The 7,031-nt window shown below is 35.6% G+C and overlaps 1 non-coding gene across 1 annotated transcript; it reads left to right on the top strand.

Annotated features, from left to right (window-relative positions):
• The first annotated feature begins 1,210 nt into the window (after positions 1-1,210).
• On the top strand, positions 1,211-6,686 carry LOC104524894 (uncharacterized). The gene is made up of 3 exons (XR_003766200.1): positions 1,211-1,316; positions 1,670-1,825; positions 5,941-6,686. It is a non-coding gene; the product is annotated as an uncharacterized LOC104524894 (transcript).
• Positions 6,687-7,031: the final 345 nt, after the last annotated feature.

Here is a 7,031-nt window from a genome sequence, read left to right as displayed (position 1 = left end):
CACAAACAGAATTTTATGACTTTATTTGGACAGGAAGGAGATGCAAATATTAATATGTATTATGACACCAATACGCTAATTTGTAAATCCTATTACTATGTTTTACATTGTGCAGAAAAGCGGGTCCGTGACCCTGCAAGCTAGTTCAGTTTCCTTTTTTACTGCAAAATGATTGTGGTAGTCTTTATAAATATTTGTGTATATTAAGAGATGAGCGCAAAAGCAAATAAAGGTTTTCTAATTCTAGCCTGTAAAAGTGGAACTCAATAATCATTATCGTATTGTATTTTGAATCGATGTGTTGCGCCTTTAAATGGATTTGAAGAATTATGTATATATTTTTCTTCACCACTCTTCTGCCTATTTCCCCCCTCCCCCCACTGCGTGTGCCCCCCCCAATGGCAGATGTTGTGGTCTCATTTGATTGCATAGGAAAACTGCAGTGATACAGCAAACACCCAGAGAGATATGATGACAAATGGGTCCAGATCCCGGTAAATTACTTTCTGCTCAAATCGAAATTTCATTCAGTTTGTTGCTAGCAGAGATGAAGTAATCTAAATTGTGGACTCAGGAGCAGATAGAGGGAAGTTGGAGCAAGCATTTCATTATCAAGAGAGAGAGAAGGTTAGGATGAAAGAGATGAGCAGAGGCAAATCTAAAGTGTTGACACCATGATTGAAAAGGTTAACCCATACACATTATATATCAACCTGGATAGCAGAGAGTTTCTAATGGAAACTCTGCACTGATGGAGGTTTACTGGAGTTTCAATACACTGAGCATGATGTCTTCTTAGATATACAATCAAATCCTCTTAACCCTTTTGATGACTCATATCTCAAGATATGATTAAGGTACAAAAGAGTTCTTCGTATAATTTCAAGGACACAATGCATTTAAACTCCAGTCATGAATTGTATCTTTTTTTATGATGAACCCAGTAATCTGATAAAATGTGTGTAGTACAGAATTGCTTGTGTTTCTAGAGGTGTAAGTCAATACTTCTGATTAAATCCTGTGTAACCACATCCAAGGTAGGGCGAAGCTACCAGTTGTTACACAAAAATATACTTTTTCATATTATGACATGTAAGCAAGTTGGAAGACAGGGGTCAGAAGTCTGAAATAGTTGTGTAATAAACCATTGCAGTGATGCGCAAAAACGCTTAGAGCCTCCTGTGTATTAAATTATTCATGCTTATCACCTCTGTTTCAGGTTATTTGGAAATAGTGGTGCTTGCAGTGCCTGTGGACAGTCCATCCCTGCTAGTGAGCTGGTCATGAGGGCACAGGGCAATGTCTATCATCTTAAGGTGAGGGGATTTTTCTGTGTATTTTTTTAGTAGCTGATTAGTACTGCCGTGCTTCTTTAGTATAAAATCTGCATCTGCTTATGAATGAAATGCAAAGTAATAACTAGAAATACAAGTATATATTACAAAGCTTCCCTTAGTGTGTAGCTTTGTTCCCTCATAATCGGTAAAACTATACTTGAGTTATGTACTGCGTGGTCCCAACAGGTACGACTAATGCCATATTTGGAGGTGCTGGAAACCAAGCAGCTCCATATCTCAGCTGTACTCGCAGTCTCTGAAGTGTAATTTTGAAACCTGCAGCATACTTAATTTGTGCTGTAGTTTCACTTGCCGTCTCTTTCCTTTTTCAGTGTTTTACATGCTCTACCTGCCGGAATCGCCTGGTCCCCGGAGATCGGTTTCACTACATCAATGGCAGTTTATTTTGTGAACATGATAGACCTACAGCTCTCATCAATGGCCATTTGAATTCACTTCAGAGTAATCCACTACTGCCAGACCAGAAGGTGAATACTCAACAATTACTAATAAGCTTTATTAGAGCTAAATGAAGATCAATTTCTTTTCATTCTAATAGTGGACATTTCCCCACCCCTGCAAGGAGTGCTTTAAGTAACTGAACTTACCTTAAGTAACTTAGGCATGGGGGGAAAATACTAACCTTTTAAATAGGATATACAGGGTGAGTCAGTTTGTTTTCGTCTGGGCATGTGCATCTGTACAGCTGTTGAACTCCTTATGTACAAAGCAAAATGGAGAGCATACGTTAGTATAAACTCTTAACAAAGAAAAGTATTTTATTTTATAATCTTGAAATTAAGGGCTGTAAGAGAGCAGGTTTCTGTGGGAGGAAAATTAGATCCTTTAATATGGAAATAAATGTCTTGTGAAGAGAAGGTTCCTGAGCTAAACCAGTGTATTTCACTTTCACAGGAAGGTTTTAGTTGAGGAAGCATGCTGGGGTACTCTTTCAGAAGTATTTTCTTGTCTGTTTTGTATGTCGTAATTCAGATTTAAAAACCAAAGTGCTATTTTCTTATCGCTCTGTAACACTAATAGCTCAACTAGAGATTGTATATCTCTGTGGTTGATAGCTCTTGCTTTCTAGCTAAATGAGTAAATAATGACTGTACAAATCATATAGAGGAGAAGAAGAAAAAAAAAAATTTCTGATCAACAGTTGTCCTGTAACTCTGAAACTAGATAGTTTTAGATCTATTTTAATCTCCTTAATAAGTCCTAAAGCTATGCAAGTGAGTGCATTTTGATAACTGCTGTGCCTAATTTGTAACAATTACTGTCAACCTTGAGTTAAGAGACTGTTCATTCCACCCTGGTCCAGAAAAGAGTGAATGTATGACTCTTGCACATAATTTTATTCACATCATATTTCATACTGATTATGTATTGATGACATTGATTCATTTACTCTTTACAGCGCCACTTGCATGGATATTAAATCTTATTGACCACAGATGAATTTTAATTTCAGATTGGTGATAGATTTTTCCATCAGCTCTGATAGTATATTTGACTTTTTCATCATTAACCCAGGCAATCACACAGCACTGAGTTATTGCAATGAAACAAAAAGTGCACACTTCAGTTGGTAATTCTTTATAGATTTACAATAGGAACTTCATTAATGTCTGGAAAGATCACAAAAAATAACATTTATCTGCAAATAGGAATTTGGAAGAATAAAAAAATCTGGGACAAATGCTAGGCTGATCTATTCTGTAATGTACAAAATATTTTTTAGTGCTTTTACTTAGAGGAGAAATATGTTAAAGAAAACACAAACTGGTTTTTAATTTCCATGTTTTTTTGTTGTGTTGCTACATTTCAATATCTGTGTTTGCTTTTTTTCTGTGCATAAATTTACTGATTAATTTTAAGTATTCTTTCAAGTCTTATACAGTGAATGTAATTACATCAAAATAAAACATGGACCTTTTTATTTACTTAATTTGTCAGTCGAGGCGATGAGAGAGTTGAGTACTAAAGTCCCATATAGTTAGGCAGAACAAAGTTAATTAAGATTGGAGGAAAATGTGCAGCCTCTTCTCAAGGAAGTACAAATACAGTTAAAGATTCATAAATTTATACTGTTGTGAATTTTAATGAAACAAATGTGTAACATAGACTGGCTAGCGGTGAATCTGTTAAATGAATATTCGTAGGTATCCCATTTCAAAATACGGGTAAAGCCATTCATCTGTACACGCTGCAGTGAAAGGTTTACCATTCCCAGGGAGTGGTTTATACACTTGTCTTCTACGAATGTAAAGTTTAATTTAACTTCAAATAGGTGTCTAAATTGTTACTCAGTTTTATCAGTTTCTTACTATGCCTTAGCAAAACATAAAAATGATTTAGTTGCAATAGAAGCAGTAGGCATGATAAGAAACATAGAACATGGAAAAGAGAAGTAAAATTGGACTGGGCTTGCAGAGCTCATGGCTGTAGACACCTGGTAGAAGCTAAATGCAGAGAAAATAGTGAGAAGAGGTTTTTATTCATTCCTGTCACCGACTATTAACGGCATTGCTACAGTCAGTGATGAGGCAGATGAAGTATTAGGAAGATGACTGGGAGGAGTGATTATAGTTGGATTTTTTTTTTTTCTTTATAGTCTCTGTAGAAAATGGTGTAAGTTCTCCCACAGAACCACAGAAAACTGAAATATGGTTGAGGAGACAAGTGGGTAACTCATAGATTTGTTGGGTTTCTGGAATTTTGTAAGCTACAGGGACAGGTGCCAAAAGAGTCACATTTGCATGTTGGCTTTTTAGCAGTCTGAAAATACTTACATCAGAGATGTTTTCCGGAAAGCTGTGTGTTTTAGGGCCACTAATTAAAAATGTTCTTCCACTGTAACAGAGTTGGCTGTAACCAATACTCTTTATTAAACATTAAAGATCAATCAGTCTCCAGGTTATTCTACCACTAGATATTATAGACATAGCAGAATATTCACAGAGCTTTTTATTAAACTGAAGAGATTGAGACATACTCCCAGCATTAAAAGACGTTCTTGTTGTGTATGTGAAGGTGACAGTTGTGAACTTGCTGTTGTCTTAATATTTAGTTTACAGGTTAGTACCTATTGGTGATTGGTGCAGGCAGAAAGGGTTGCATGACCTAACTTTGTTTAAAAACTTGCTTTTCTTTTTAAGGAGGCAGCTGCAATGATGTTGGCTATTCCTGCCTTTTGCCTCCCTGAGGCAATTCACACGTGTAAATTGTAACTTCCCCTCACTTGCCATGTAGTTTGAAAAACCCCTGTTTTATCTGAATTCTGTACTACTCGCCTGCAGAATGCCAACTCTTGGTTTGTGATGTCCTGTGTGCCATCTCATTTGAAGGGGGTGTGCTGTCAAGAATTCTCTATGCTTTTTTGGTAGTGGTAGTATTCCTGTAGTATTTCTTGTTTGCAACAGTATTGCCACCTATGAAAAGTGAAAATTTTCTACCCTTTATCAGTGCTTATAGCAAACTCTTGTCTTCAGCTTCTGTACTTTTAAATAAAGTATGAGTTAGATTACGTCTCTCAGAGAAGATCTTAAAAATCTTCTAGTTTACATATCACTCAACAATTCCCTTGTAGTTACATAATTGGTGTTGTCTGTGTCCATAGTAGAAGATATTTGATGCTCATTTATTAAATATGCTTGCTGGCTGCTCCCTAATCTTTGTTCTGGACAGACAAATTACCTTTCTCACACTGAGCTTCAGCTCTGGGGAATTAAACCTCCAAGCCTCTACTACTTTAATTAGCTTGAAAGTAGGGGGTTGCAGTTACTAATAGACCTCAGGCTTTTAGTAACTTAGAGAAAGGGTGAAAAAAGAACTTCCTGGGAAGCTCAAAATGTCATTTAAAAACCATAAAAATCTAATATATATTATTTCATTTTGGTAATTGCAAACAGATTGTATTTGAAGACTATGGATGATCATTTCTATTTTATCCATGAAAGTTTAGGTTTTTATTGAGTTAGACACTTTTAATTATCACAATTCATTAACACCAGTGTGAAAGCACATGTTTGACTTCATATATTAAAATGTTTATGTAACATTAACTAACACACCAGATGAGGAATTTTAAATGGGGGGAAAAAATCCTGAAATATCTATATTTAGCTGTTGTGCAATGCAGCATATTAACCAAAGTTGCCTTGGGAGGATATTGGCTGTACTTCTTATTTGCTTTACACACTATTTCTTCCAATTATAAGATCATATTACTGGCTTCTTCAAAGGCATGGCATAATGTTTCTTCCCTTTTAAAAGGGGCCCAGAAAGAACACCTTATTCACTGTACGATTTGTTACCAGAAAGTACACTTATTTATTGTTGTCGTCTCTTTTTTCCTTTTTTTTTCCCTGTCTGCTCTTTTTGGTAGTGAAACTGCAGAAAATGTTTGCTTTTTGCTATTTGAAGTTGAAACATTAGCAGTATGAATGGATAGTGTAGAAAGCCTTAATCAAGTCACAGTTGGAAGGTAATCTAATAAAAAAGAGATTAGTGAATAAGGAAAAGACAAAAGCAGTCATGTTTTAGTTTCCTACCTCAAATTTAGTATTCCAGCTAAGATACCCATTTTTATTTCTTACAGGTCTGCTAAAAGGTCAGAGTAATGCAGAATGCGTGCCTTCATCTCAAATTTTGTTCATCACAGATGGATCCCATGTCTCCAAGTAGACAAGTCACCTTTGTAGCTAGCATCAGTGCCAGCTCCATACCATTGCACCTTCTTTATTCTTGATTGCCCTTCCCACATTTATTGGTGTATTAAAATGACTGAATATGAACATTAAGGACTCCATGAACCTGGGCTAATGGGAGACTATAGAGAAAATGAAAAAAGATCCACCGGAGGACATCTTGGGGGGGTGGGGGTGGGGTGGGGAAGATGACTAATGAAGCTAATTAAAAGAAGCATTGAAATCTGCTTTCTACCCTCATTAACAATTAGCAGGGCACTGGCCAGTTTGTACCCTGTGTTTTACCTTAACAACATTCTATTTGCTCTTTGTATATTTAAGTGTTGTAAGGAAATGTGTTTCAATCAAACTGAACATGAGATAAAGATGTGGCTTTTGTGATATTCTATCACAAACACTTTTATTGTATCTCTGTAAAATACAATGTATGTATGCATGTAAGTGTTTTTGTCCTAATGTTGCTACTTCCCATGGCTTTTTTAAAAAAAAAAAAAAAAAAAAAAAGTCAGGCTCATAGCAGCTCCTGTGTAGAAATTTTCACCGACTTCTAATTTGCTGAATGAAGAAAAATCTTTTATTTGTGATATTTTCAGAGACATTTGCTCTAGTATGGTGTATTTAAATAATAAAAAAGTAAAACAAACAACACTGAATTGAGTGGGTTTACGAAGCTTCCATTGCTGCTTTAAAAAAACAAACCTCAAACCCTACATTCAAAACATTATTCTGAAACTATATCCTGTGTAGTCGTTACTTTAAATATCAGTCACCTTTAAAAGTAGCTTTCTGGTTTGGACACTTTTTTTTTGTCTGATGCCAGTAAAGAATCTGTTAAACTACTTAACTGTGTTACTCTTTGCAAGGATGCAGAGCACTATTTCAAAATTATCTTTATTTTTAATTGAGATTCTTAATTCTGGTAATAGCAAGTATATTATAATTCATATTGCAGTGAATTATGGTATGCGCATCGGTATTGTGG

Source organism: Antrostomus carolinensis, unplaced genomic scaffold, assembly GCF_000700745.2.
Source record: "Antrostomus carolinensis isolate BGI_N321 unplaced genomic scaffold, ASM70074v2 scaffold52255, whole genome shotgun sequence".
Classification (NCBI taxonomy): Eukaryota; Metazoa; Chordata; class Aves; order Caprimulgiformes; family Caprimulgidae; genus Antrostomus; species Antrostomus carolinensis.
This window is presented reverse-complemented; position numbering and strand designations above follow the sequence as displayed.